Raw genomic sequence first — 22582 nt, 5'->3', positions numbered from 1 at the left:
GGCAGAAACCTTGATGACACTGACTGCATGATGGCAAAAGTCAGGATTTTGAAAGGAGGGTAAAAAGCAGAATCACAGCCCCAGACTTCAGTAGAACAGACTTTGGGTCTTTTTCTGCCCAGTCTGAAAACCTCCAAAGCCAGAGATTCTCTGAGCATCTCTCTCTCTGTGACTTCTTTCCCCCCTCTTTCATTGTCCTATCTTCTGGCCTTTCATGGTGCAGCTGCTGGATCATTTTCTCTCTTTTCAGCACCTAAACACCTTTCACTGAACTGTTGAAGTCAATCAATTTGCTATGGTCAGCCATGTACACTCAGCCTTCTGTTTCAGTGACCTGTTCAGGTTTCCTGTTTCATGGGGCTTTTGTTCTCTCCAGTGAACATTTCAGTACTGCAGGTCAAAGTGGTCATAAGGCAGCTGGGGAGAGGCAAGGAAGGGAGAAACAAGGGCACAGCTGGTGTTATGGTCAGCCTGTTCAGTCTGGAATCAGTATATGAGTGACAAAACACATCTTGGAAGTAAATGCATGTCTACATACCTCAAGACCTTTGTTTTCCTCACCTAAGAATGATTGGCACAGTGATGAGCACAAATGGAGACCAGTGAAGATCTTTGACTTGGAATTAATCAGTCCCAGAAGCAGCATAAAAATGATGACTTAGGTGGACATAAAAAGAGGATGAGTTGTTCTTCATAAAGTCATGGAAATGGAGAGTGCTCATAGTAATTCAAGAAGGACGAAGAGCAAGCAGAAGGAGCTGTAAGTCCTAATGCAGGTTGTATTTCAGAGAAAGTCTGTTTAACAAGTTCTTTGAATGTGTTTCTGATGGACTTTGGTAAAGACAATTAAGATATTGAACTTTGATTAGATGTTGACCAATAGGAAGAAACTGTTTGCCTGACAATATCTGGACAAAGGCCAAGTTAGTTGAGAATGATCATGAAATTATATATTTATGACTCACAGAACCTGAAGGAATGTAAGCAGCAAAACAATAACAATGGATTTCAAGTAGAAAGACTTCAATAGTCACAAAATTGGTAAGTGTTGCCTGGGAGGCAACCCTCATGGAACAGGGACTTGAAGAAAGCTGACAGTTCCGTAAAGAAGAATATTAATAAGGCTCTCTCCTTGTGGAGGAGAGATAAGAAGTCAGTAAGAGATCAGCTTGGTTAAATTATGAGCCTTTCATTGACTTCAAACACAGGAGAAAAGGATACAGAAAGTAGAAACTAGGTCAGGTTACTAAGAAGGAGAATAAAGGCATTGCAAGAGCTCTCGGTGACCTAATCAAAAAGGTCAAGACATGAAGTGAGATGAAATACCAAGGCACATTATTTATGAGAAGTCCAAATGCTGACACTTAATAGAAGATTTGGAGAAGGCCAAAGTGATGAATTCTTTATTCTCTACTGATCTTCACTTGCCATCAGTAGACAGCACTATTAATACCTGTGCCCAAAGGAGAGAAATGCCAGCCTAGAGCAGGAGAGGAAAACAGCAGAAGGAGTTTTCAAATTGATCATACAAAGTGGTTTTTTGAATTTTAGCATTAAGAAATTAAGGAATTTTAACAACCCTTAGCATTTTTCTTCCCCATGGGAGTTCTTGGAAATAAGTAAGGTACCCAGAGGGTGTAGAACATGGATGGACACCAGGGAAGTATGGTCTAGAGGAAATGACTCTACACAGATGAGTGCTCTCAGAAAAATATAACATACAAGCTTTTCACTTTGAAATGAAGAATATAGTCAGTGGAAATCTTCAAGGCTCTCCTCAGAGTTTGGCTATGACCAATGTTTTTGTTAGTGACCTCTACAATGCAGAGGGTACTGAGATAAGAATCCTCATCAGTGCAATACAGATCATCATTCAAAATGATCTTGACAGAATGGAGGTATGATCTGAAAAATGACAATATTATTTAATAGAGAATGACTACATTTATGTAGGAATAATTAAGTATATGAATATAGGATGAGAAGAAAACTATCTTGACATTCAGAGAGGGGTGAAGAGGCTATAGAGGACTGCAAATTAGACAGAGATGAATAACGGCAAGCTTTGCAAAGCAGTTGGTGTCACAGGGAATGTGTGAACAGGAGCACAGGCTGCCATGTGATGTAATTATTTTTATGTAGCAAAAGGATGACCTTAGATTGAGAATTGTGCCATTTTTGGTGCTGTCCTTCAAGAAAGAGATGATCTATCCTCTAGCTGGGAACAGCTTAAGACACGACCTACAAGGAAATATTGAAAGAATTGGGCTTGTTCAAGCTAAAGAAAGAATGCTGAGAAGAACATAGTCTCTTCCTTATTTAATTTTCCTATTTTTTTTACTTATTTTTTCCCCCTATTTTTTCTAATTAAAGAAAAAAAGAGAGTATGCTCTGTAAATGCATTTTGAAAATGGAAAAAGGAAAAGATGACCTGCAGCAAGGAAGTTCCAAGGTGAGCTGTGGAGACTCCATTGTTGAAGCTGACTTAAGAACAAGTTTGACAAATAGTCATCAGGAACTTCAGGAATGCCTTGAGCAGGGAGATGGGTGGACCAGATAATGCCCTCTTGCATTTCTTCCATCCTAATTTTCTATGGTGTGATTTTCATTTGCATTACTATCTGGAGGCAGTGGTCCTTCTCCCTGCTCCTGTCATACCAGCTTGTAAACAGAATGGCATGAGGATGAACAGAAATATTGCTGAAACTAATCACTTGTTGCCCTATCTTTAATTTCAGACATCTAGTTACCAAAAAGAGGAATAATGTCCCATGTCACAGCTGATTTCTTGCTTTATACAGGCAGCTAGTGAGATTTATTTATAAACCTTTGATTGAAAACTGTTTATCTCTGTGTGTAATGAGCAAATACCACATTATCACTTCACAATTGTCGAGTGAGCAGAAAAATAAACATCTTTGTGATCATTTGTTCATAACACAGGCAAATCTGTTCACATTATGAAATGAAATCAGTTTTACCAGCCTCTGACTATCTCATCTTTTTCCCCCCCCCGTTGTTTCTCAAACTTTGGAATGGAATAAATCTGAAAAAGCATCTTAAACAGGCAAAATACAATTGATGAAGATAGTAGCTGGTAAAGAGTTAGGACTAACTTCTCTATCATCTGTAATCTACCAGTCGTAGACGCGGCATAGATGCCTCTTGATAGACTCTGAGATAGTTTGTATTAAGACAGTGTTTGGTGTGTTCAATGGCATTAAAACCTTCCAGGAGGCAATATGTTTCGGCCTTATATACTCTCAGTTCTATAAAATATTTGTAGATAGAATTTCCTAGAAATAAACGTTGATACATACGAACCCAAAGCTCCCAAAGACTGTTTGACAACTAAAAAACCCTCTGAGGAACCAAGGGCAAGAGTGAGATTTTTCTCCCTAATAAAGTTGTTCTCACAAGCTGTGAATAATTCTGATACCTGGGATGAGTTTTTTTTTTCAGGACAAAGAGTATTGTGTTTCCATGTTTGATATGGTTGCACTTACATGTCATTTGTTCCTGGACAGAGGAAATAGCTATGCCCTGTTGAGGAAGCTGGTTTTAATACCATCAGAATGCATAATCAACAGTTTTTAATATGTCTTTGTGGCTTTTTTTTACTTTTGGAAAGTTATGCATAATGCAACACGTGAGAATACCTTTAATGCTGCTGCTAGTGAAAATCCATTTTTTGTAAATCTCAGGATTTAATGAATGCAGGAGTGTTTTATTCCTTGCAGTCATTATTTTGAAGATTAACCCAGGTTATTAGATTTGATTAAAGGATTTTACGCTTGGCTTGCTTGAGAGCTGAGGATTAAGCAACAAGAAGCTTTCTCCTATGCTGTATCTTTGGGTTTATCATTTCAGTACTGCAGGGCTTTGATTACTTACTCAGTTTTGTAAAACATACAGATTTTGTTCATTTACAGCTTTTTAGATCAGTCAGAGCTATTGAGCCTGCTAGGTGATATCCTGACTGACAAACTCTATTTAGGTTTGCTTCTGTTGTCTTGACCAATGTACGTCCTTTGTCAGCCCTTGTGGGGATCCCAATCCCCCCATACAGGGACTTCAGTGTCCTTGGAGGTTGACCCTTCCTCCCTGATCGCAAATACATAGAAAGTTTTGGGGATCAGAAGCTTTTTTGCTTAGCTAATATGAAGGATGTGAGGTTCTTCAGCTTCATTGAGAGATAAGGGCAGATATTAAGATGGCTCAGAGGTGGCTGGCTCAATGGCTTGTCTACTTTCCTGCAGAACTATCCCTGATCTGCCTTTGCACAAGATCAGGCTTCATCTGATTCTTTCTTCTAGAGTGTCTGGAGGGAAAGGTGAGGAATCCTGATACTCACTTCACTGTTACAATGGTTTCCAGGCAAGAGAACACATTTTCACACGTAGCATTTCCCCTCTATGGAGGTTGGGAACAGCGGATACAAGTGTATGTCTGTATGTCCCCTTGTTGAGGCAGTGCAGAGGTGGTCAGAAGTGCACGAGCTGTGTCAGAATATCACTGTTAAATTATCCTCCCAAGGGTAAAAAGGCTTCTCCACATGGTTCTGCCTCCCATGTACCAGGAGTTAGGGCTATAAGAGCTCTTCCCTACACCAGTGGGTGTGCCTGGCTGTTGTATTACATTTTTCTCATCCACAGCAGTCTGTGCACTGGGAGTGTTCAGGTAGGAATGCTGTCACTCTCATCCCTCCCAGCTAAACCAGAGGCAGTTTTTAGCAGATGGTCTGCTGAAGGCATCTTTGTAGCCCAGTCTTCCCAGATACCCTGTCACATATCAGGTCAAAATTCAAGGATGTTGGCTCATGTTTTGTGTTGATCTTCAGTGCTGCTGGATGCATCTCACCTAAATGTGTTTGTCCGTGGCAAAAGACTTTCCTTATCACTAGACAGCTCCCACAAGGTTAAAGCTTGTGTTTCCCAGACACATTTTTGTGATGGTCCTTCAGCTCATTTCAAGTGTATGAACTCTAAATCTTGGAGTTTAGAACAAAACAAGACCACTATTTCTTCAACATGACCTCCCACAGGCAGATTGCCAGTGGAAATAGTCCAGCAGACTGCCCAGGCTGCTTTTTGACATTTCAAACCCCTACATGTTTATAGATTCCTTGAGTGTTCTTTTAAATATGGGGGCTGGTGGTCACTTTAGTGTTAAACTTAAGTGTACAGAAGCAGATAAATACAGTTGCTGAGCTTTCACAATCTCTAATGCACTTAATTGTTACTGCCCCATCTGACTTGATGCTCCCACTTTGGTCTTTGACTTTGATTTTTTTTTTTCCAGCTTCGACCTCTTTTCTATATCAAAGAGCTGAAAACCAGACACCATTCTTTTACTTTTTATTCCCTCGGGTCAGTTCATAACTTATTCAGCGTATTAATTGTGCGTTACATCCTGCTTGGCTTATCTTTCTTCAAACTCATTTGCAGAGCTGCAGTTCAATCTGATTGCTAGTGTTTTGGTTCTAGTTCTCATTTAAAAAGAGTTGAACTTGGATTCAGCAGAAAAGAGAGTCTGTAGCTAATAAGCCATGAGAGTTCAGGGAAAGCCCTGGACTGCATAGCTTGAGTCAACTTCTAATATGTAAGGTGGTCCAGGTGGTGATGGGGCATAGAAGTCACTTATAGCAATACCAGAGGAGAGGTATGAAAGGGAGCCAAGACATATCCAGTGCTGTTGGTCATCTATACTCCTTTGCTTTCCTTGCTGTTCCTTGCCAGTATCCTCCTTCTTCTTTACATACTATCCTTGGTAGAGGCATTTTGACAGGTGTGATGGTAAAAGGGTATATGTCTCAGCATGAGCAAAATATTCTGCTCAGCTGTTCTCCTCTCAGTTGTCCCTTTGCAAATTTGGGATGGGTGAACCTGAGTGACCTTAGGAAACAGTGAAAAAATTCCAGTGACTGATAATTCAGAAACCCTTCCTGAATGAAGCAGATCATATTTGGTTTTGTTTTGGTGTTGTTTTAATCAACCAATTGAACTTGCTAAAATGTGAAACATGTTCAGACATTAAAAACCTTTCACCTAAAATAACTACTGATAGAACCATTTTATTAGTGTTCTTAGACCTCTAACTAGGAGTAATGATGGTAAATCATTAATATATATTCTGCCATTTTAAAAATTAAACCTGTATCCTGATGTGTTTTACTGTTTTATAGCTATTATATGAAGCCCCTTGGGATATTCTCATAAAAGGTGCCCCATAAATTTTATATAGCCTTGTACTGCATTATATTTTATTGCAATATCCCAGCTTTTCGAAAAACCTCCAAGGCATCGTTTTTTTTCCCAAAGGCCTCCATGAAAGAAAGACATCAAAATTTGTGTTGGCAATTTCTAGTGAAAACACCTACCATTTGCAATTGTCATCTCTGTTCTCAGTGACATACTGCCTTCTGTCATTTTCAATGGAAAAAGCTTAGGTAAAAAAAATACAAATGGAGATAGATCTGTAAGAATAAGAGGGATCTCTTTTGTATGCCTTTCTTCTGTCTCTGATTACACATCAGTTGGTTTCTCTCTGCTTGTTTTACCCTCCTGCTGAGCTTTCACGCACTTTCCTGCAGTTTAGCTACTTCTATAAAGACAGACAAAGCCACAATATACAAGGGAGGACAGAGGCAGATGCTGGATGTTGTCCACATGCTCCCGGCTCCTAATTATTGTCCTTGGGGGAAAGCAAATGAGCCCTGGGTCAGCATCCAAACTTGGGGACATTGCCCCATAACCCCTCTTGCTAGGAACAAAGAAAGAGATGCTGGTTTTGTCAACCCTCTGGAGGCTTGTAGTTCCTACAAAGGAGGGAAAGAATGGTCTCTTGGATGTTACCCTGAAATTTAGTGCATGAGCTTAATTCCCATATATGGCACAACACACTGTCTATACATTGGCATGATGTTAGGAGAGAGGAGGTTTTTTATGTAATTTTGGAAACCTAAAGATGCCAATCCCCTTTACATATGGGATCTGAAATGTTCTGGGGTGCTTAAATGAGTAAAAAATGGAGCTGAGCATGTGGAGGAGACTCTGGGACAGATGTCATCTCACTCTGAGTGTGCAGTGCCCAAGGCAGTGGTGCCTGAAGAGAAGAGAAGGAGTCCTTCAGGAAAGCAATGCTGCTATCCTCTGTGATTCTTGCATTCCAGAAACAGCAGCTGCTCTGTCTCCAAACTCCAGTGTGGAGGGATTGCAGAAACCCAGCAGCTCAAAATAGACTTTTGCATACATTGGGGAATACAGAGGAACTTCCTCCACACTGTGAATATTTTCAGCATCATGTCAGTTGTTCCTTAGTGTGGAAATGAGTTTGCTGCTACTGCTCTGCTTAAGGATTGGAATTAGTCTTTGCTTCAGTTACTTTGGGGCATGCAGGAAGGAGATACTTTCCAGGTCTTTCAATTTCTTCAAAAGCCATCAATGCTTTTCCTTGAAGTTCTACTTGCAGTGTTTCTCAAGTTATCAAATAAAACAGTCCCCTAGATTCCAAGTTAAGATCAGAAAAGAATTAAAAATCCTAATTCTTAAAGCAAGAGATAATTTCAGAAGGGTCTCATGAGTTTTCAGGCCAGTGATGTTTGTGAACATTTGTTAACCTCTTCAGTTATATTTGACAGGACCAGTGATGTACCAACTAACTGTGCCCATTGACAGATCTGACAGTACAGGTCTTAGCAGAGTTGCTGCCTCTGAGCAAATTGCTTGAGAACTAGTATCTCTTAAGTTGTGCTTTGGAATGATGCATGCATTTTCTATCCTCTTTGATACACACTTCTTCTGTGATCTAATTCAAAGAGTGAATTAAAATAGGAAAAGTAAAGAAAGTTTCAAAACACAGTCACTTCTTATAATTTTGCCTGCTGAGTTTTTCCCTTGGGATCTGGTTTGCTGTTGTATTAGGTGTGCTACTGGTCTTAATGCCTCTATAAGCCCATTTATGGTCTCACTCTTTGCTATGCTTGATTCTGTTCATCATTATTATCCATCCTTGTCAGCAATTTTAATCACAGTGATGAAAACAGATTAAAATTATTTAAATATGCTAATATGGTGACAGGCAATTGAATAGCTCAAAATCAAACATAGCTTCCTGTGCTTCACTGCACCTTATTAGTTCTGATATTTCTGCTTGTCAAATATATTATGCTGCCATTTATTTACTTTCTTTGTGGTCTGACTTACTCTTTTGATTGCTCTCAGTTTATTTCATATTCTTCCCAAATTACATTCCTGCATTTGTCTCCTCACCAAGGTGGCTTTGTAAAACTGCACCACAAACTGCACCCAGTTGCAATGCAGCCTACCAGAAAAGCAAGTGGTCAGCCAGGAACAGTTAAACAACCACTAAAGCTCTTCAAAGGCTGAATCGTGAATTCTTGTCATCCATTTTGAAATTATGAAGGCTGGAGGCTTAAATTTCAACTTTAGAAACCACTGAAGAGCATGACATGGCTATAAAATGATAGCACAGAGTTGTCAGCGCTACATCAAGATACTTTCTACATGTCGGATAGTGATAGGACAAGGGGGAAAAGCTTTGAACTAAAAAGGAGAGATTTAGATTAGATGTTAGGAAGTTCTTCATTCAGAGGGTGGTGAGGCACTGGGCCAGGTTGCCCAGAGAAGTTGTGGATGCCCCATGCCTGGAAATGTTTGAGGTCAGGCTGCATGAGGCTTTGAGCAACCTGGCTTAGTGGAAGGTGGCAGAGGAGTTCCGTGGCAGGGGAGTTGGAACTAGATGATTTTTTTGGGTCCCTTCCAACCCAAACCATTCTACAATAGTTACAGGACTGACTTTATTGCCAAGCTTAATTTGGTCAGCTAGAAGTATGACTTAATTTCATGCTTCTGATTAATCTAATTATGGTAGCAAAACATTGTGAGTTTGCAGACTCCAGTGTAACCCCAAATGAAAAAGAAAGTGCAGATCCCAATACAGACCCTGGCCTGTGTTATAATTCTGGTAGAGTTGGAGGGAGTGGGAATAGAAGAGCAGTGTGTCTGTTTTGTGGATGCAGCGGAAGTGCTTGTCCTACATGGAGTTATGTGGGAGATGCAGCAGACTTTGCTAGAGGATGGGGCTTTTAGACAACTTCCCTCAAGAACATATTTTCTACAGTGTTTACAAACCAAGCTAGTAAAGAAACAGTTTGCAGATTCATAACAGAAAAATGTAATATATTGGGGGTTTTTTGAGGGTGGGGTGGGGGATCTAGGTCACAGTGTTTAAAGAAAACTAATTTGCGAAATCCTAGAGGGGAAGTTTTTCCAGATATTAGCATTTCAGAAAAAAATAGGAAAGTCTAATTTTTTGCGTTGTCTTCTTGTGACATCTTCATGAACCCTGGTGTACTGTGTTATGGTAAACTCCTGTGTGTGGCTGGGGGATGTATGCACAGATGGAGATGTAGGTACAGATGCTTATTTGGGAGAGACTGTAAGTCCATGCACACTGTAGCCAACAGTGGTCAGATCTCAGCTGAGTGCTGTACACACATACTGGTGAGACATTTAAAGAAAATGCTGAGCAGTTGTAGAGACCCTGAAGAACGAGGGACCCTCTCCAGAAGGAAAGGCCTAGAAAATGAGATCTAAGTCTTCAATTTGCTGAAAATAGAGGGTAGGGATTTTGCAACACTGTAGGAGTTAGACAAGAAGTAGTGAGCTTAACCCCCAGCAGCATAAAGTTAGAATTACATTGAAATTAGGAAAAAGTTTTCTTGGAAGAGCTTTAGAGCTGTATGAGATATGTACAATTTCCATCCCTGGAAGTCTTGAAGTTGTCAACTGGGACATAGTTTATAGATTTGCTGGAGTCACTTGTTTTCTATTTACTGAATCAAAGGGAGTTGTAATGATGCATAAAACTGCAAAAGCCTCATGATAATTTATAATTTCAAATAAAATGCTAAAAAAATAGACTATCTGGAAGGTCAGAAACTCTTCTTTCAAATGAATTCTGAATTCTAGACTCTGGATAAATGAATGTTAGATGTATTCCATGATAAATGTGGAAAGCATTAGAGAGATTAAATAACATACATGTCATTCTTTTCAGTGTAGGATGTCATTTGCATGTTTTATATCAAAACAAATATTATGAAACTGCAGTGGTTTTTAAAGTCTGTCTTCACTCAAAAGAAAAATCTCTTACTGTCATGTACTCCTATTATAATCTCCTTGAGAGTGAGCTGGGAGGGAGTAAGTGATCTTCAGCAGAAGAAGATCACGTGTTGAGGATACCTTGGGATGCCTTGTCTTGCTTTTTACATCATCATTGTTTGGAATGAAGAAAGCTTTTCAAGAGGTGACCAAAATCCAGCTCTTACAGGGATTTACAGTCCAACATGATAAATCACATTTGCTACTCAGGCATGAGAATAATCTTGATGCCATTGCTACTACTCATAAAATCAGGAGCTTGCTTAATGTAGGAGCATACATCAAAACTGGGCTAATAATTCTGGTAATTTTCTGCCCTGGTATGCATCAATAAGGCATATAAATAAATACGTCCAAGAACACAAGATTTGCCTCTGAGTTTAAAAAGCTAATGGAAATAAATCAGTGTATATAAAACCAAGAGAGAAATGTAATTAATGTCTCTTAGTGCGCTCTTCTCCAAATAAGAAACCTCTGGCAAAAACTACACCTGCAAGCAACTGAGTACTGTGAAGTGTCACTTACAGCTGTTGCTGATGGAGCTCTCAGTACGTAAAATGATGAGCTCCCAGCCACAGGGTTTATTGAAGATGTTAAATAGTTCAAAGCACATAAACACAAGCTGAGGTAATTTTTGCCAAACGATCTGCAAAAGGAAGACTGAAATGGGAGGTGGTAGAAAGCTGCTGCTCTGGATCCTGTCACCCTCCCCAGCCAAGGCAAGGATTTTCTTTAGAGTCTGTTTCTGGTGTTTGTCTCTCTATAATCTGTGACTGAAAGGGACAGATCTGAAGATAATTACATGTTGTTTTAAACATAGCTTTGAATCAATACAAATTTAGTGTTGAGTGCTGAAATGTTGTTTTTCCCTTGTTGAATTATTATCATCTCGCTGAGTTGAACCAGCCAGAAAATGTTTATTTCTCTTTGTCATATTGATTTATTCTGCAGTATTCTGTGATTAGAGCAGTAAGAAAGCTACCTTTCAAAATCTGTGAGAAATCTTAATGTAAATGGACTTTAGGAACATCATGCCTTTTGTCATCTTTTTACTGAACCCCCCTGAAATTATGAGCTTCAGCTTCGGATTTTTCTAGTCCATTTTCACCTATTTTTATTTCACCTCTTTATATTCCAACACGTAGCCTGAATAACACAAACCAGTTATATTGTATTTCTTTTCTGTTCTTCCTATTTTGTATGTACCAAAACTTCAGTGCTAGGGCTCAGCTATGAAATGTGGCCATTGATTTAAATTCAATTCCCTGAGAGATATGATGTGGTTGTGGTCTGTGGAAGATCTGCCTTCCTGAGGTTCTGCTGGGGGAAGCTCTTCTATCTTTATGAATGAGCAGTACCAGCCACAGCAGAGTCACAGTCTTGACTCCAGTCTTCAGAATTGTTTTAGTAAAAGCAAATAATAATTAAAAAGTGGTTAGTAGAACCTAATTAGAGAACTATTAATCAGCATGCACAATCAAATACTTTCCCTGGCATCATCGCTAATAATGTTCATCTAATCCTTTGGAAGAGTTTTTACTGCTTATACTCAAAACAATTTATTTTTCATTTTCCCTTCTATTTATCTGTTTTTATGATAACGAATGCTTAATCCACCATTCATCACTCCTGGTCTTACCATGATCTATTTTTGAACATTTTAATCTGATTATACCAGCGGAGTAGCTCAGGGAATTAGCAAAGGAAAGTGTGAACAGCAGGACATTGTCTGTCTTTTCTTTTGCATGGGGAACTTTTTTTCAGGTGGCATTTCTAATTTTTTTTAGTGAGAAGAAATGAAATGTCTGCTGAAGGGAAATAGGAGAAGGGAGGATTAGGCTTAAGGTTAAAATGGGTTAATAACAGCCAGGCTGAGTAGTTCTGTGAGAGCTCACCAGCACCACTCCCTCGGGGGGGTAGGAAGGAGGCTGGATGCTCTAACAATTCAGGTGGGGATGGCTCATCAGTGCTCTCATGATTAATTTTTACTGGTTCTGTATAAAACCATAGAATTAGGAAAAACTGAAGACAGGAAGATATGAGTAATGCTGTCAAAACTGATAAGCAACAGAAGAGACCAGACCTGGTTTCAATGCTACACAGGCAATTCAAAGCCAATGTCTTCCTGATTTTCAAGAAGAGCCAGACCCAAAGGTTGGTGGTTGTTGGCCAACGTAGTTGTACTGATGAGTATTTGAGGGTAACTTTTATTGGGGAAGAGAAGTTTCTGCTGCCACAGCTTATTCCTTTCCCTTGAGCAGTGCAGTAGCAGTGGCACACGTGCAACACAACCACACTGCAAAGCTTTTGTCAGCACAGCTGTTGGTCACGAGTCACAGCTTACCCAGTGGCTGGGTGAAACAAGAATTATAGCAACAGCTGGTGACAAAGATCCCTGCTGTAGGCCTCATACCTCAAAAAAGCCCCTCATGCTTTAATAATTCTGGCAACACAAGCAACCCAGACCTTTGCTTACACCAGCGTCATGGCTGTTTAAACTTGTTACTTAATAACAGAGATATTTCATTATAAAGTTGCTCTGTGAAGTTGTGCTGGGAACTACTTTGCAAAGCTTGAGCAGAGATAAGGTTGAGGTAGTTCTTCCTTTGGTTGTAGTTGGGTCAGTTCCCACCAGAAGTTTTTAAACCTTGCCAAAATCTTTCCTTGTCGTTCATTCTTAATAGTGATATGCTATAGAGGCATCAAGCTGTAGAGATTTATGAGAACAGTACAGATTATTCATTACCCAGATAATACTAACAAGGTGAGAATAATTACTTGTTACCCGTGGAAATTAAAATAGTGGTCATTTGCTTGTAAAGCATCTTGTAGCTTCCTACAACCATACCCTGCTCAGCTCAAATTGCCACTTCTCTGTGACACAGGAAGTTCCAGATATGACAGAGTGTTTCCATTTTTCCTCCCTTGTGTTTGCATTTCTTGTAGAATTGTGTGTTTGTGTACAGCACACATCGAGGCTTCAAGCTCACTAGTGACTTTTCACAGTCATTACCCCCAGCTCTACCCTAAACCCCTTGCCCTGTAACACAGGGATTTTGAAAACATAAAAATCACCCCAGGAATGACAGTGACAACCCACCTCAAGGTTCCTAGCCTGGAATAACTGTGAGGGTAGAGTGATTTAGCTTCACTTCCCCTTCCACAGATCGGATTAACTTGAATGGTATCGTGTTTGTTGGTGGTTGTGAATTGCCTATTCAGAGCTGGGGATTTTGGGAGTGTGTCCATGTGGTTAAATTGTCCTTTCAAAACCAGATTCAAGATCAGTTCAGACGTGGAAAAGGTGGAAATCTGGGTAAACTCCATGTAAAGAAGACAAAGAAGAGAGGAGAGAAAAGAAAGGAGAGAGTTAACAGACACATCTGTGAGAGCAAGTACCTGCTCTGAACATCAGGGCAGCGCATCTGCTCCAACAGGGTCAGCACAGGGAAGCTGCAGGAATTAAGGAGAAATCTGGGGAGGCTGCAAGTTGGGTGGAGTGTAGAGGCATGAGAGAAATGATAGGGAAAGAGATCAGTTTGTAGGCAGATTTATGTAGGACTTTTATTTAAAAAGGTGGGAGGTCTGGACTTGATTTATTAGAGAGGAATACCTGGATTCTACTCTTGGACGAAGAGTAGGAGAGAAATTTTATGGACCTCTCTGGGCAACGTTCAACACTGTGGCTTGTTTTATGTCACTCAACCAGTCCTGTTTCCCCTGAGCATTCTATACTAAAATATGAGCCTGTTAGGAAGGTAATGGAGAGTGGCCAGAAAGGCTGCAGAGAAGGTGGAGGGCAGCTGGGATAAGGCTGATATAAGTGTGGATAATGGAAGAGGCAATAACAGAGCTGCTGAGATCCCCAAGCCAGCTAATCAACACCTTTTTGTAAGGCTAAAAGCTCTTAAAGAGCAGTCTCCATTTCATGGGCAAAAGGAAAGGATCCTGCAAACTGATTAATCTTTCCAAAAGAGGGCTAAAAGCTCATACAAAGGCAGAATTATGTCCCAGCTCTTCTGCCACGAGCCATTGAACTTACAGTGAAATATGAAAGTGCCATTTTTGACCAGATTGGATTAGTAAAACAACTGCATTTATTAGCAAAACTTAAGGCACTGTGAGATATAGTTATCCCATGGAAAATAATGTGCTGCATTATAAAAAGTAGGTTCATTTGGCGTTCTTGATACTTGATGTCTTTGAAACTGCTTTTGTTAGAACAGTGTTGGAGGGGGTGAAGGGGGGCTTATGAATAGGAATAAAAATGCCTTTTTGCATATATTAACTGTGAAATGACTTAGAGATCATAAAGAAAACAGGTTTTCCTTCCTTTCTATCCTTTCATTTTCCTTTTTTTTCTTCCTGTCCTTCTATATTGGCTTCTTCCTTCGTCATGATGTTGTCACAAAAAGGATGGAAAAAATTATATTAGGTGAATGGGCAACTTAGATTCCAGGTCTGTCATATTTCTCAGTGGCCGTGTCCCACCTGGGACATGGCAGAGGACACAGCTACCTCAACCCAAATTTTCAGAGTAATTTTGTCCAAATGGAAGAAAAAAAAATTTCTAAAATAACACTATTACAATCTCCTTTTCCATAAATAGACATTTCATCCATGTATTAGAGAGCTGTGCCCTGCTCTGCCTCTGTGTTTGCCACAGTGAGCAGCTTGCTGAGGTAGGAGAGAGAAAGCTGCCTCGAGCAAGTGGAGAGGCTGGGTCTGCCTGGAGAGCTCCATGGGGAGCCTCAGTAACAGCATGTATGGGAATGTTGTGGTTTTCAGGTCTGATCCCAGAACTGTTCAGTAGTTCCACTAATGCATGTAACATTTCCATAGTTTCAAGTCCTGGCCTACTGACCCCTTAAATTATTAAAGGAGCAGGGTTTTTATCCCGCATTTATATTTCACAGGTATGCTACTGTTCTCCATAAGCAGACTTCACAGCATGGACCATGTAAAGAGCTTGATTAGTTTTCCTTGTTTCTGCTGTGTTTTGTATCAGATTCTCTTCCAAAGTGAAGTTGGGAGCTCTGTGGTGGGATATTAATTGAATTGTAAACGCTGTTTCAACTGGATTGAAAAGGTAATAGAAACACTAGAGTCACGTTCTGCATAAACATAAAGTTCACTGTAAATGTTACATTTTAATGGATAGTTTTTGTGATGCTTAGGGAGAATGAGTCTTCTGGACTATGAGTATCTGGAAATATTAACAGTTGTTTGTGCTTAAGAGTAATGTAGCATCCCAGTCTGTGCCAATATATCACAATGAATCCTGAGATCAATACCTACTTGTTTTGCATACTTACAAGGCTGAATGATTAATTCAGCAAACAAACACAACAGAATGACAATTCCCTACTAGAGATTGTTAGAGGAGCAGTGTGATTCCCTTTCCAGTAGAGTTGGAGGCTGGTGTGTTTTGTTACATCTCATTTTCAGAGAGTGTTGCTTAGGTGCCTGCTTGATCAGTAGAACAAGAGGTGATGCATGAGGGACTCGTGGTGCTCACAGGTGACTCACTGTGTGACCTCTGCATCCCTGTATTTCCTTTGGATAGGAAAGATGGAGTTATTGTCTCAGTGCACTGCCTGCTGAATCCTTCCTGGATGGTCTGAAAATGGTCTTGCTCAGAAATTCCTGCACCACCTTCATGCTTTGGGCTGATTTTCTTTTTTTGCACAGGTTTTGGCACATTAGTCAGTCATTGTTCAGCCATTCCTTGACATGGAGAGTCCAGTATTTTACTACGTTTATGAGTATTTTATGTTCCCCGTTCAAAATATGCTCCTTATGTATAGCCTGTAATTCATACAATCATAAAATATTTCGGGTTGGAAGGGACTTTTAAAGCTCATCTAGTCCCACCCAACCCACTTGCAATGTGCAGGGATATCTTCAAGGAGATGAGGAACTCTGTCCTACCTGACCTTGAATGTTTCCAGAGATGGGGCATCCACTACCTCTCTGGGCAATCTGTTCCAGTGTTTCACCACCCTCACTGTAAAAAGTTTTTTCCCTATATCTAGTCTGAATCTATCTTCTTTTAATTTAAAATCATTACCCCTTGTCCTATTGTAACAGGCCCTGCTAAAAAATGTGTCTCCATCTTTCTTGTAACCCCTTTAGGCAGAAAGGTGCTATGAAGTCTCTCTGAAGTCTTCCATTCTCCAGGCTGAACAATGCCAAGTTTCTCAGCCTTTCCTAATGGGAGAGCTGCTCCTGCCCTCTGATCGTGTTTGTGGCCTCCTCAGGACTCACTCCAACATGTCCATGTCCTGCTTCATTCTGCCTTAAACATCTTGTTCTACTTTCAGAAATCCCTTTCCTCTGTGGGACACAAGGCTGCTGCAGCCACTGTGTGTGACCCAAACTAAAATCACAGCAGAATCCCTGAACTAAGTAATTTCAGCTGTGCCCACTGAACTCATCACACAAGACCTTGTGCCTGAAGCTGAGCTCTCAGAGCTGGCAGCCTTGACTTTCTTTGCTTTCAGTAGGTGACAAGGTTTCCCCCAGAAACCTGTTTACAGCCCTTTTCCCTTTTCAGCCTTTTACATGGGGTACTGTGTTCTGTAACAACCCCTTCCTGGAGATGCTGTCCGTACCAGGCTGTCAGATGCTGCTATCACTCCTTCTGCACCACACCTTCCCCTGGGCTGCTCCTCATCATCTCTGCTGTCAAACCCAGCTGCCCTCAACCCTCTTATGGACTTGGAAGTACAGGCTGAATACTATCACACAGAGCACTGCCCCTGTGCTCTGAGGTGCATAATGAAGTGAAAACAGGGGAGTTGCATCTGTTGTTGCTTTCATCCCCTGCTCAGGATGACTGCAAACTTTAGGAAATGTACTTCTTGGTATAGAAACTGTAAATACTTGAGTGACATTCAGTTTTCAAGAGGAGAAATGAAAGTGGTGGTATTTGAGCCACTTGTTATGGTAATCTCTGTGCTCTGCATAGAAATGAGGACACAGCCTTGTGCATGTGTATGTGTTACCTCTGGAGGAGGGGTGGAGCCAGCTTGTACTTTGGCAGAAATAGGTTCAAATCCCAGCTTTGCCTAGCTGATAATAGTGCTTCCCTGTTCTTGTCATCCTGAATCTGGTAGAATGAGGGTTGAATTTATCTCTTCAGGCATCCAGCTCTGCTAGAGACTGTGTTTTCCACCCCTAGCCTCTGGTGTGAGTTGCAGGAAATGGCAGAACCCTTGCCAATTTTTTTTTCTGATCAGTTTTGTACAGAGGAGATATTACCAACAGTTCATTTCCAAGGCATGTGGAGTAGTGGAAATAGTACTTTCTAATTAAAGATGAAACTGCCACTTAGGTAGCCAGACAGGTGCTAAAGCCACCTTCTGAGCTGAAGGAAATGGCTTCCTGTCAGAAAACAGGCATAAATCACCTGAGAATATGAGCTTCAAGTGGTTTGGTGGGTTGATATATAAAGAACAGCTCTTAGAGCTCTTCTAAATAACATGTATTTAGTTAAAAAACCCAATATGAATTACTGTAGGTATATGCTTAAGACAAACACTACTTATTCAGCTTTCTGCTGGAGTATCTTCAATAAAGGCAAGAAACTCTGTGGCCAGGTGATAGAGGAGATAAGACCTGATGTTAATATTATAACTTGTCTCATGGGATGTCTGTGCAGGGAGAGGGAGAAGAATCTGGTATGAAATTTGTTTTGGGAGACACCTGAACCTGTGAAAGTCAAAATTTAAGGAAAAAAATCGAGTTTAATTCAAAATGGGGAAAAACATTTGCATTTAGAATATTGGGCCTTTTCATATTTCTCATGTTAACTACCATAACTTATTGAAAGATTCAGAAACACAAAAGATACTTACCAAAAGTCACATCTCTATCACTTTGCTAGTAAAAGATTATTTCTTCCAGAAATGCCAGTATTGTCAGCCACTGCCTCTGTGCTCTGCTCTGTGGACGAGTGCTGGTGAAATCAGAATATGCCAGTGGAGGAAGGTAGGAACAGGAATGTCAGTTGAATTTGTCTCAAATATCTGAGGATTGCAGTAGAGTTCTAATCAGAGGGATTATACCACTCATGACCTGTGCTCCCTCACCCTTATCTGTGGTGGGTAGTTTCTCCCCAGTGTATCCCCCAATATCCTTCCTGAATGTATCTCCCCAATAAAACCAAAGATGGTTTGTTTTCCTTTTGTGTGTGTAGGCTTCATTTATTGCAGTGTGGAGGACAAAGGCATCTCAGGGTTGAAAGCAGCCCCTGGGCTCTCCTGTGAACTGCTGAGACAATAAAGAGTCAATCTGGGCTTTTTTCATGCTCAGTGGTAGAAAATACCCTCTTACAAGATGGCTGGAGCCATTAGCATTTCATTGTATCAGTGTGCTTCCCTCATGCATGGAATCACAGCCACTGCCACTGCTCCTCTTAGTGAGAGGAAGTAATTATCAAAGGGAGGAAGGAGACCTTAAGGTCAGATTTATATCTAAGTGCTTCCTATTTCAGACACCAGCAATATCACAAGCCCTGAGACCTTCCCATGAGACTCCCTCACTTAAAAATACATATTGTGTTGGTGGAACATGTCTACCCATGTCCTCCATATAAATAAAGGATGTTTAGATATCTGCCTTGCTCTTGTGACTTCCAGATGGTTCCTTTGGGGTGGAATGAACCCTTCCTTTAATGAGTAAAAGGATTTTCTCTGCTCTCCAAAAAAATGTGTCTTCAAAGAATTTGTGAGTTTGTTGCCAGGAGGATTTCACTGTGTCCAACACAGGTCACTCAGACTAGAACTTGCAGTTTTATATGTTTTTATGTATTCTATAAGAAATTTACAGGTAAGTAAAATAGTATGACACTGGTCTTGACTTTCCTGTTTAGGGCTTTGCTCAGTTTTTTAAACCTGTGGAAAGTGGAAACAAACTTTGTTATTCTAAAATGCGCTCAGTTCACACCTGTCAACACGTAGAAAAACTACATACAGAGTAGGGGAAAATTCAGACCCTTAAACCTATTGTATGGACATGAAATATTCTCAGTTCCTTATAGGATGGCAGCTCATTAGCTGTGCTGCACAAAAGGGTGCAACACCCTCTGTTTCTGCCCCCTTTAAATGACCTCTTTTTTCCATAATGCTTCAAGCTGCACCCACCCTCCCTGTCAATAGTTGTGCCCATTGGCTTGTAGTGAATATTTCTCTGTTTATATTTGGATCAGAGGGGAGGGAATTTTCAGGATAACCAAATGCCAGGTGGAATTTTTGGTAACTTTTTATGGGCTTTTCCAGCCCAAAGTCTTTCTCCCTTCCTTTCATCTGAGAATCAGTGAAGGTTGCCTTGAAGATCTGGCTTTGCTTGTAGCAACCCTGTGGAATAGCAAGGCTTGAAACTTCACTGATTTTACTATCACTGTGCTCTGAGATATGTGTTGTGAGGATAGGGACTTGACATAACATTTCTTTTCCTGTCATCTCTGATGATGCAGATGCACAAACGAGGTTCTACTTGTTTACTTGCATGTTAATTTTAAGCTTAATTAGTAACACAAGGGGTGCAGGGAATTAGTGTCTGACAAATGGAAGAAGACGCTTTGGGTAGGAGAATGAAACAATGTTTGTTTTTTGGCTCCTAAGAGGCTGTTGCAAACTATGAAGAGAAAAGGAAAACAAAGTTGAACTATAGGAAAATTACTTGAGACCGTGTCCTTTCAAGTACTCCTTCCTTTAATTTAAAAGGGTAATGACTCTAAATGTAAAAAGCACAGCAAAATTTGCCCTATATTTCATCTTCTAGAATAACAAGAGCCAGTATGAACTGGGCTGTTTGTTTCCTGGCAAAGATATGGGACTAAGTTGCAAAGAAGGAAACATTGGGTATAACCCATATATTTTTATCCCCTGGCTCCTCTGAGATTACTGCAATACATTAATAGTTTTATTCCAACCTTGTGTTAGAACAGTCAACAGAAGAGATTGTTTCCCCATCCCTATCTAGCCACTGCTGAGGCACAGGGAGAAACGGCTTTAAGGACCCCTGCCAATCTGCTTTACCTTTAATCTTTCCCCTTCCAAGCTGAAAAGCAGCCTTTGTGGAGAATCTCACCTGCTGCTATTTCTAAATCCTTTCTTAGATTGTAAAATGGCACCCACCAAGGGTCATATAAAAACTGATGGAAAGTCAAGACCAGGTCTGAGGCGTATGACCTGTGTTATGAGCACTAAGCAACAGCATCAGTTGTTCAGGAGGTAAGATTTACCACTGGCTCATGTTGCACTCTTGTTCCCAATATGTTTAGAGGCAATATCTCCAACTTTCCTGCTGTGCATGCCACTGCTTACCTGAAAACACAGAGCAGCAAGATCAAAGCTCATGAAGCAGCTACATTGCACCTGCAAGGTGCTTCAAGGTGCTTTAAAGTTTTGCACCTCTGTTCTTGTTAAGACTGTGAGCTGTCAGTTGTACAACCTCAGCAAAACATAGCAGCTTGGCTCCACAGCTCACTTTTGACTCTGAGAGCCTCCAGAGGGCAAGCACTTGATTTAGAATTGGAGGAAAAGACTGCAAAAGTTCAGTGGGAGCAGGTGAAGAGTGGGAATTACTGTGCAGCTTGTGTATGAAAGCTAAGGGGTCACAGTTCCTGCAGCATTTCGGCTTTGAATGATTATCTCTCCGGAACAGTGCTTTGCACAAGAAGCTTGTCTGAGGTCCTCTCAGCAGCTGGAGATCCTTCTGGTTTTGTTTAGTTTAAAATATCATTCAGCAGCACTGATGACCAAGGGCATGTGGCGGGGGCACACGCCATCACCCGTGCTGAAGATCATGAGAAACAGATCAGCACTTCTCACCAGAAACCACTGCTGTCTTCAACAGGATCTGTTAGTGCATCTGAGCTGCTGTGGGAGCACCACATGGAGTTGCCCTGTGAGGCCTGTTTTGCCTGGATTATTCTTGGGTGTTCCCCTTAACTGTGCCGGCTCTGCTGGGAGAGGGAACAGCACCTTCTGGTTTGGCTGGTCCCAGTTCCTGTAGAGACATTAGGGATGGCTTACATTTACCCCACTCTACAGCTCTATAGTCAAAACTTCAATGGCCAGTTATTGTTAACCTTTGCTATAAGCTTTGGTGTTCAGCACTTTCTTCTTGCGTGTACAAAGAGTTGAAGAGTAAAGAGTGTGTCTGCCAGGTAGATGTTTATCAATCTGCAAACTGGGTTTGAAGTCCACATGGGTTGTAAAACCTGTTGATATGGTGATATGGTTTGGGTTTTGTCTTTGTTGTGTTTTTTTTGTTTGCTTGCTTAATTTGGTTTGATTTTTTTTTTTTGTGTAGTTTAGTTGATTTAATTTAGTTTAGTGTAGTTTAATTTGGGTTTGTTTTTTTTCCTCTTAGAAAAATACAACTCTGTCATTGGGTTCTCTGCTGTTCCTTGATACACTGGTGAGCATTTAGAGAAATTTCAGTGTGACCGGTAGTAAAGTGAATTTACTCTGGGGTTTCTGAACAGAGCAGTTGGCCCTGCATAGATCTGTCTTCATTGCCCTGCATGAACTGGTCTATACAATTTCAATTGTGCTGCTTTACTCCTCCCCTGAGAAACAATTTACTTTTTCTTGAAATAAAAAAAGAGTACAATGGAAATTGGATTGGTTCCCAAATGCCATAAGTCTTTTTCCTGGTTTTGGAAGGGACTTTCAAAATCCTTCTAAACTATAAGCAGAGTTAAATACACATTATGCACCTACAAGCAATATACCTCTAATGTTTACATTGTGTTAGTTATCTTTATTTATTTATTTTATATATATATATATATATATAAAACTATTACAACCTATCTCAGAATTTCAAGCTGTTAGTGCATTCTGTAGTTATTTATGGATAAATATAGTATATGGCATATGTGGGGAAAAAGTAACCTTAGCAGCTTTGTGCTCAGTTGCTTAAAAGGAAAAAAGCCCATTCTACATTTTAAATTTACCAGCTTTATTAAAAGTAAAAGGCATAGAGAGACTTCTCCTTCCTCCTTCTCACTGAGCTGAAGCCAAATATTTTCTGTCTTCCACCTGGGACCAAGTGAAGGATGCTCAGAGCTTCCTTAGCAAGGCTTCCTGAAATCACAGGGGAGGCTCTCCTTGTCAGGAATTCAAAAGATATCAACACAAACCCTGGTTCTTAAACCAGCACTCAATAGTACTTTTCTTTTTTTAAGAAACAAGCTTTCTCTAGACCAAAGAGGGACTTTTATGGAACTAAGAGGCATGTAAGGATATGTATCCAGGTTATATTCTCTATGCACAGGTTATCTGAAGCTGTTCCAAAATGTTTCTGGACTACTGTTGCAATATTTTTATTGCAGCCACTTATTTTTAAATTTCTTGAAATTATTAATTGATCTGGTTATTTCA

Source organism: Corapipo altera, unplaced genomic scaffold (assembly GCF_003945725.1).
Source record: "Corapipo altera isolate COAL_440 unplaced genomic scaffold, ASM394572v1 47, whole genome shotgun sequence".
NCBI classification, from domain to species: Eukaryota; Metazoa; Chordata; class Aves; order Passeriformes; family Pipridae; genus Corapipo; species Corapipo altera.
Note: the sequence above shows the minus strand (reverse complement) of the source record.